Here is a 7,569-nt window from a genome sequence, read left to right on the forward strand (position 1 = left end):
GAAGGCTGAATCAGACCTAGCAGCTAGTATTGGAGGGACTCCAGGAGAGGTGGGGGTGGCTGTGGTTCACTGTGGGGACAAGGACACTGGCAGCAGAAGCTCTGGGAAATATTCTTGGAATGAACCCTCCCAGAGTCCACCATTAGCCCACCAAAGAACCTGTGGCCTCCAGTGCTGAGTCACCTCAGGCAAAAAACAAACAGGGAGGGAACACAGCCCCACCCATTAGCAGAAAGCATATTAAAGTTTTACTGAATTCTGCCCACCAAAGCAACACTCAGCTCTACCCACCACCAGTCCCTCCCATCAGGAAACTTGCACAGCCTCTTAGATAGCCTCATCCACTAGAGGGCAGACAGCAGAAGCAAGAAGAACTATAATCCTGCAACCTGTGGGAAAAAAACCACATTCACAGAAAGACAGACAAAATGAAAAGGCAGAGGGCTACGTACCAAATGAAGGAACAAGATAAAACCCCAGAAAAGCAACTAAATGAAGTGGAGACAGGCAACCTTCCAGGAAAAGAATGCAGATTAATGATAGTGAAGATGATCCAGGAATTCGGAAAAAGAATGCAAGCAAAGATTGAGAAGATGGAACTAATGTTTAATAAAGACCAAGAAGAATTAAAGAACAAACAAACAGAGATGAACAATACAATAACTGAAATGAAAAATACACTAGAAGGAATAAATAGCAGAATAACTTAGGCAGAAGAATGGATAAGTGACCTGGAAGACAGAATGGGGGAATTCACTGTTGTGGAACAGGATAAAGAAAAAAGAATGAAAAGAAATGAAGACAGCCTAAGAGACCTCTGGGACAACATTAAATGCACCAGCATTCGCATTATAGGGGTCCCAGAAGGAGAAGAGAGAAAGGACCCAAGAAAATATTTGAAGAGATTATAGTTGAAAACGTCCCTAACATGGGAAAGGAAATACCACCCAAGTACAGGAAGGGCAGAGAGTTCCAGGCAGGATAAACCCAAAGAGAAACATGCCAAGACACATAGTAATCAAACTGGCAAAAATTAAAGACAAAGAAAAACTACTGAAAGCAACAAAGGAAAAATGACAAATAACATACAAGGGAACTCCCATAAGGTAAACAGCTGATTTCTCAGCAGAAACTATACAACCCAGAAGGGAGTGGCACGATACATTTAAAGATATGAACAGGAAAAACCTACAACCAAAATTACTGTACCCAGCAAGGATCTCATTCAGATTCAATGGAGAAATCAAAAGCTTTACAGATAACCAAAAGCTAAGAGAATTCAGCATCACCAAACCAACTCTACCACAAATGCTAAAGGAATTTCTCTAAGTGGGAAACACAAGAAAAGAAAAGGAGCTATATAAACAAGCCCCCCAAAATTAAGAAAACACTAATAGGAACATACATATTGACAATTACCTTAAATGTGAATGGATTAAATGCTCCAACCAAAAGACACAGGCTTGCTGAATAGATAAAAAAAACAAGACCCATCTATATGCTGTCTACAAGAGACCTGCTTCAGACCTAGGGACACATACAGACTGAAAGTGACAGGGTGGAAAAAGATATTCCATGCAAATGGAAATCAAAAGAAAGCTGGTGGAGCAACACTCATATCAGATAAAATAGACTTTAAAATAAAGAATGTTACAAGAGACAAGGAAGGGCACTACATAATGATCAAGGGATTAATCCAAGAAGAATATATAGCAATTATAATTATATATGCACCCAACATAGGAGTATTTCAATATATAAGACAGATGCTAACAGCTCTAAAAGAGGAAATCGACAGTAACACAGTAATAGTGACGGACTTTAAAACCTCACTAAAACCAATGGACAGATCATCCAGAGAGGAAATTAATAAGGAAACACAAGCTTTGAATGACACAATAGACCAGATAGATTTAATTGATATTTATAGGAGATTCCATCTGAAAACAGCAGATTACACTTTCTTCTCAAGTGCACATGGAACATTCTCCAGGATAGATCTCATCTTGGGTCACAAATCAAGCCTTGGTAAATTTAAGAAAATTGAAATCATATCAGGCATCTTTTCTAACCACAATGCTAGGACATTAGAAATCAATTACAGGGGAAAAAACGTAAAAAACACAAACACATGGAGGCTAAACAATACATTACTAAATAACCAAGAGATCACTGAAGAAATCAAAGAGGAAATCAAAAAATACCTAGAGACAAATGACAATGAAAACACAACGACCCAAAATCTATGGGATGCAGCAAAAGCAGTTCGAAGAGGGAAGTTTACAGCAATACAATCCTACCTCAAGAAATAAAAATCTCAAATAAACAATCTAACCTTACACCTAAAGGAGCTAGAGAAAGATGAACAACAATAAGAAAACCCAAAGTTAGTAGAAGGAAAGAAATCATAAACATCAGAGCAGAAATAAATGAAATAGAAACAAGGAAAACAATAGCAAAGATCAATAAAACTAAAAGCTGGTTGCTTGAGAAGACAAACAAAATTGATAAACCTTTAGCCAGACTCATCAAGTAAAAGAGGGAGAGGACTCAAATCAACAATATTAGAAATGAAAAAAGAGAGGTTACGACAGACACCACAGAAACACAAAGCATCATAAGGGACTACTACAAGCAACTCTATGCCAATACAATGGACAACCTAGAAGATATGGACAAATTCTGAGAAAGGCATAACCTTCCAAGACTGAATCAGGAAGAAATAGAAAATATGAACAGAACAATCACAAGTAATGAAATGGAAACTGTGATTAAAAATCTTCCAACAAGGGCTTCCCTGGTGGCGCAGTGGTTGAGAGTCTGCCTGCCGATGCAGGGGACATGGGTTCATGCCCTTGTCCAGGAAGATCCCATATGCCTCAGAACGGCTGGGCCCATGAGCCATGGCCACTGAGCCTGTGCATCCGGAGGCTGTGCTCTGCAACGGAAGAGGCCACAAGAGTGAGAGGTCCATGTACTGCCAAAAAAAAAAAAATATATATATATATATATATCTTCCAACAAACAATAGTCCAAGATGAGATGGCTTCACAGGTGAATTCTCTCAAACATTTAGAGAAGAGCTAACACCCATCCTTCTCAAACTCTTCCAAAAATTTGCAGAGGGAAGAACACCCCCAAACACATTCTATGAGGCCACCATCGCCCTGATACCAAAACCAGCCAAAGGTACTACAAAAAAAGAAAATTACAGACCAATATCACTGATGAATATGGATGCAAAATTCCTCAACAAAATACTAACAAACAGAATCCAACAACACATTAAATGCATCATACACCATGATCAAGTGAGATTTATCACAGGGATGCAAGGATTCTTCAATATATGCAAATCGATCAATGGGATACACCATATTAACAAATTGAAGAATAAAATCCATATGATCAACTCAATAGATGCAGAAAAAGCTTTTGCCAAAATTCAACACCAATTTATGATAAAAACTCTCCAGAAAGTGGGCATAGAGGGAACCTACCTCATCATAATAAAGGCCATATGTGACAAATCCACAGCCAACATCATTCTCAATGGTGAAAAACTGAAAGCATTTCCTCTAAGATCAGGAAAAGAACAAGGATATCCACTTCTTGCCACTATTATTCAACATAGTTCTGGAACTCTTAGCCACAGCAATCAGAGATGAAAAAGAAATAAAAGGAATGCAAATTGGAAAAGAAGAAGTAAAACTGTCACTGTTTACAGATGACATGATACTATACATAGAGAATCCTAAAGATGCCACCAGAAAACTACTAGAGCTAATCAATGAATTTTGTAAAGTTGCAGGATAAAAAATTAATGCACAGAAACCTCTTGCATTCCTATACACTAACAATGAAAATCAGAAAGAGAAATTAAGGAAACAATCCCATTCACCACTGCAATAAAAAGTATAAAATACCTAGGAATAAAACTACCTAAGGAGGTAAAAGACCTGTACTCAGAAAACCCTAAGACACTGATGCAAGAAATCAAAGGTGACACAAAAAAAATGGAGAGATACATCATGTTCTTGGATTGGAAGAAGCAATATTCTCAAAAAGACTATATTACCCAAAGCTATCTACAGATTCAGTGCAATCCCTATCAAACTACCAATGGCATTTTTTTACAGAACTAGAACAAAAAATCTTAAAATCTGTATGGAGACACAAAAGACCCCGAATAGCAGAAGCAATCTTCAGGGGGAAAAAATGGAGCTGGAAGAATCAGACTCCCTGACTTCAGACTAAAATACAAAGCTACAGTAATCAAGACAATATGGTACTGGCACAAAAACAGAAATATAGATCAATGGAACAGGATAGAAAGCCCAGAGATAAACCCACGCACGTATGGCCAACTAATCTATGCCAAAGAAGGCCAGGATAAACAATGGAGAAAAGACAGTCTCTTCAATAAGTGCTGCTGGGAAAACTGGACAGCTACAGGTAAAAGAATGAATTTAGAACACTCCCTAGCACCATACATAAAAAGAAACCCAAAGTGGATTAAAGACCTAAATGTAAGACTGGACACTATAAAACTCTTAGAGGAAAATATAGGAAGAACACTCTTTGACACAAATCACAGCAAGATCGTTTTCGACCCAGCTCCTAGAGTAACGGAAATAAAAATAAAGAAATGGGACCTAATGAAGCTTAAAACTTTTGCACAGCAAAGGAAACTATAAGCAAGATGAAAAGGCAACCCTCAGAATGGGAGAAAATATTTGCAAACGAATCAACAGATAAAGGATTAATCTCCAAAATATAGAAACAGCTCATGCAGCTCAATATTAAGAAAACAAACAACCCAATCAAATAAATGGGCAGAAGACCTAAATAGACATTTCTCTTAAAAAGACATACAGATGGCCAAGAAGCACATGAAAAGCTGCTCAACATCACTAATCATTAGAGAAATGCAGATCACAACCACAATGAGGTATCACCTCACACCAGTTAGAATGAGCATCATCAGAAAGTCTACAAACAACAAATGCTGGATAGGGTGTGGAGAAAAGGGAACCCTCCTGCACTGTTGGTGGGAATGTAAGTTGATACCGTCACTCTGGAGAACAGTATGGAGGTTCCTTAAAAAGCTAAAAATAGAATTACCATATGACCCAGCAATCCCACTACTGGGCATATACCCAGAGAAAACCATAGTTCAAAACGACAGTTGCACCCCAATGTTCATTGCAGCACTATTTACAATAGCCAGGACATGGATGCAGCCTAAATACCCATCAACAGATGAATGGATAAAGAAGATGTGGTACATATATACAATGGAATATTACTCAGCCATAAAAAGGAAGAGAATTGGGTCATTTGTAGAGACTTGGATGGACCTAGAGACTGTCATATAGAGTGAAGTAAGTCAGAAAGAGAACAACAAATATTATATATTAACGCATGTGTGTGGAATCTAGAAAAATGGTACAGATGAACCAGTTTGCAAGGCAGAGACACAGATGTAGAGAACAAACATATGGACCCCAAGGGGGAAAAGCGGGGTGGGGTGGTGGTGGTGGTGGTGGGATGAATTGGGAGATTGGGATTGACATGTATACACTAATATATATAAAATAGATTAATACAAACCTGCTGTATTAAAAAAAATTAAATTAAATTAAAAATAAATAAAAGTGTTTGCATGGTTGGGCTTGCTCTTGTGCTCCTGCTTTTTGCCTTGTGAAGAGGATGCTTCGGAAAAACACTGGTCCTAGGAGAATGGGAGACACATGAAGCAGGCCTGGACCAAAACCACAAACCAGCTGACCGGGCTCAAAACCTAACCAACCCCTAGGGGCATGGTGAGAAATAACTGCTGATAGCTGTATGCTACTGAATTTTGGGATTGTTAGTTATACAATACAACTGGGCAATAGTTAAGTAGAACAGACACATGGTGTAAAAATACAAATATTTTCAAGAACATGTAAAACTACTTAATAAATTTTTTGAGCATACAAAAATTTGTAAAAAAGAAAGTCTATAAAGAAAAGCAAATGATCACTAAACAAAATTCAAGATAGTGATTACCTGTAGGGTGAAGGAGATATGATTCTTGGTGGCACACAGAAGACCTCAAAACTAATGCCTGGGGGCTCATCAGCAGCCTCAGCCGCACTCTGGACTTAAGGTCCTGTCTGGTACAACTCTGCATGGCCCTGCAGTGCTCAGAATCAAATCTGCCTCTGCAAGCCTTCTTAATATGTGGTCCAATGATCTAAAAAAGTCCCTGGAAATACACGCACCCTTGTGTGAGGAGAGGATGCATTGTAATTATCTAGCTCTCAAAGATGACCATCTTAGACCTTAAAGAAGTCAATAACCACCTCTCCAAAGCAACCTATCAAGAAGATCAGGAAGATGTCAGAATAAAAGCTCACCAAATTCCATTTTGTTCCCAGAAGCCCAAGGTGGCATGGAGGTACCTTAGGGTGATGCTGCCCTTGGGAATGACAAGGGTTAAGATGACTTGTGCCCCCGCCACCATTCACATGTGGAAGCTCTGACCCTCACTGTTATGGTATTTGGAGAGCCTTCGGGAGGGGATTAGGTTTAGATGAAGTCATGATGGTGGAGCCCTCATGACGTAATTAGTGCCCTTATAAGAAAAGACAGCTTCCTCTCTCTCTCTGTCTCCATGATGAGTATACAATGAGAAGGAGGTGGCTCTCTTCAAGACAGGAAGAAATTCCTCACCAGAAACTGAACCCTGCTGACCCTTGATCTTAGACTTTCCAGCCTCTAGAACCATGAGAAATAAATTTATACTGTTTAAACCATTCAGCCTATGGTATTTTGTTATAGCAGCATGAGCAGACTAAAACACCTTTTTCCCTATGTGTGATGAAAGTTAGGGAACTGCATTTCTTTCCCCCAATGCCCTATAATGGTTACGTTGAGCAACCAATTAGTTTTGATTAGGCATTGTGGATTTCAGTAATTAATCCAAATAGATTTAAGATGTTTCAAATAATTTGGGAGCATCTATTTTATTAATAATAGCTCTCATTTTCTGAGGCTCTGTTAAGGATTTAGTAGGGCTTATCTTGCTCAGTCTTTACAATCACCCTATGAAGTGGTATACCCATTTAACAGATGAGGAAACTGTGTTTCAGAGGGGTGAAGTGATTTTTCCCAAGTTGACCCTGTTAGGGAGAACTAGAGCAAGATAAGATTCAAGACTGTTGGCTTCAAAGACTCTGCTATACTCTGCCTCTCTTTTTGCATAGAAACTAGATGTCAATTGCAAACGACTGTGACTTGCTCCCCGAGCAAATGAATCCCTCCAGGGAGAGAGACTGGTATTCCTTACCAAACACATTCTGTTTCAGCTTTCTCCCAGCTCCCCACCCCCACCTGAAAAACTTGGGATAAAGTGCTTGAACTCTGTCTCGAGTTCAACTCAGAGTTGAACTTGACCCTTAGTTCTTTTTGTTTTTATAAATTTTATTTATTTATATTTATTTTTGGCTGTGTTGGGTCTTCATTGCTGTGTGTGGGCTATCTCTAGGTGCAGCGAGTGGGGGATACTCTTTGTTGTGCTGC

This window comes from Lipotes vexillifer, unplaced genomic scaffold (genome assembly GCF_000442215.2).
Source record: "Lipotes vexillifer unplaced genomic scaffold, Lipotes_vexillifer_v1.1 scaffold3206, whole genome shotgun sequence".
In the NCBI taxonomy this organism is placed as follows: Eukaryota; Metazoa; Chordata; class Mammalia; order Artiodactyla; family Lipotidae; genus Lipotes; species Lipotes vexillifer.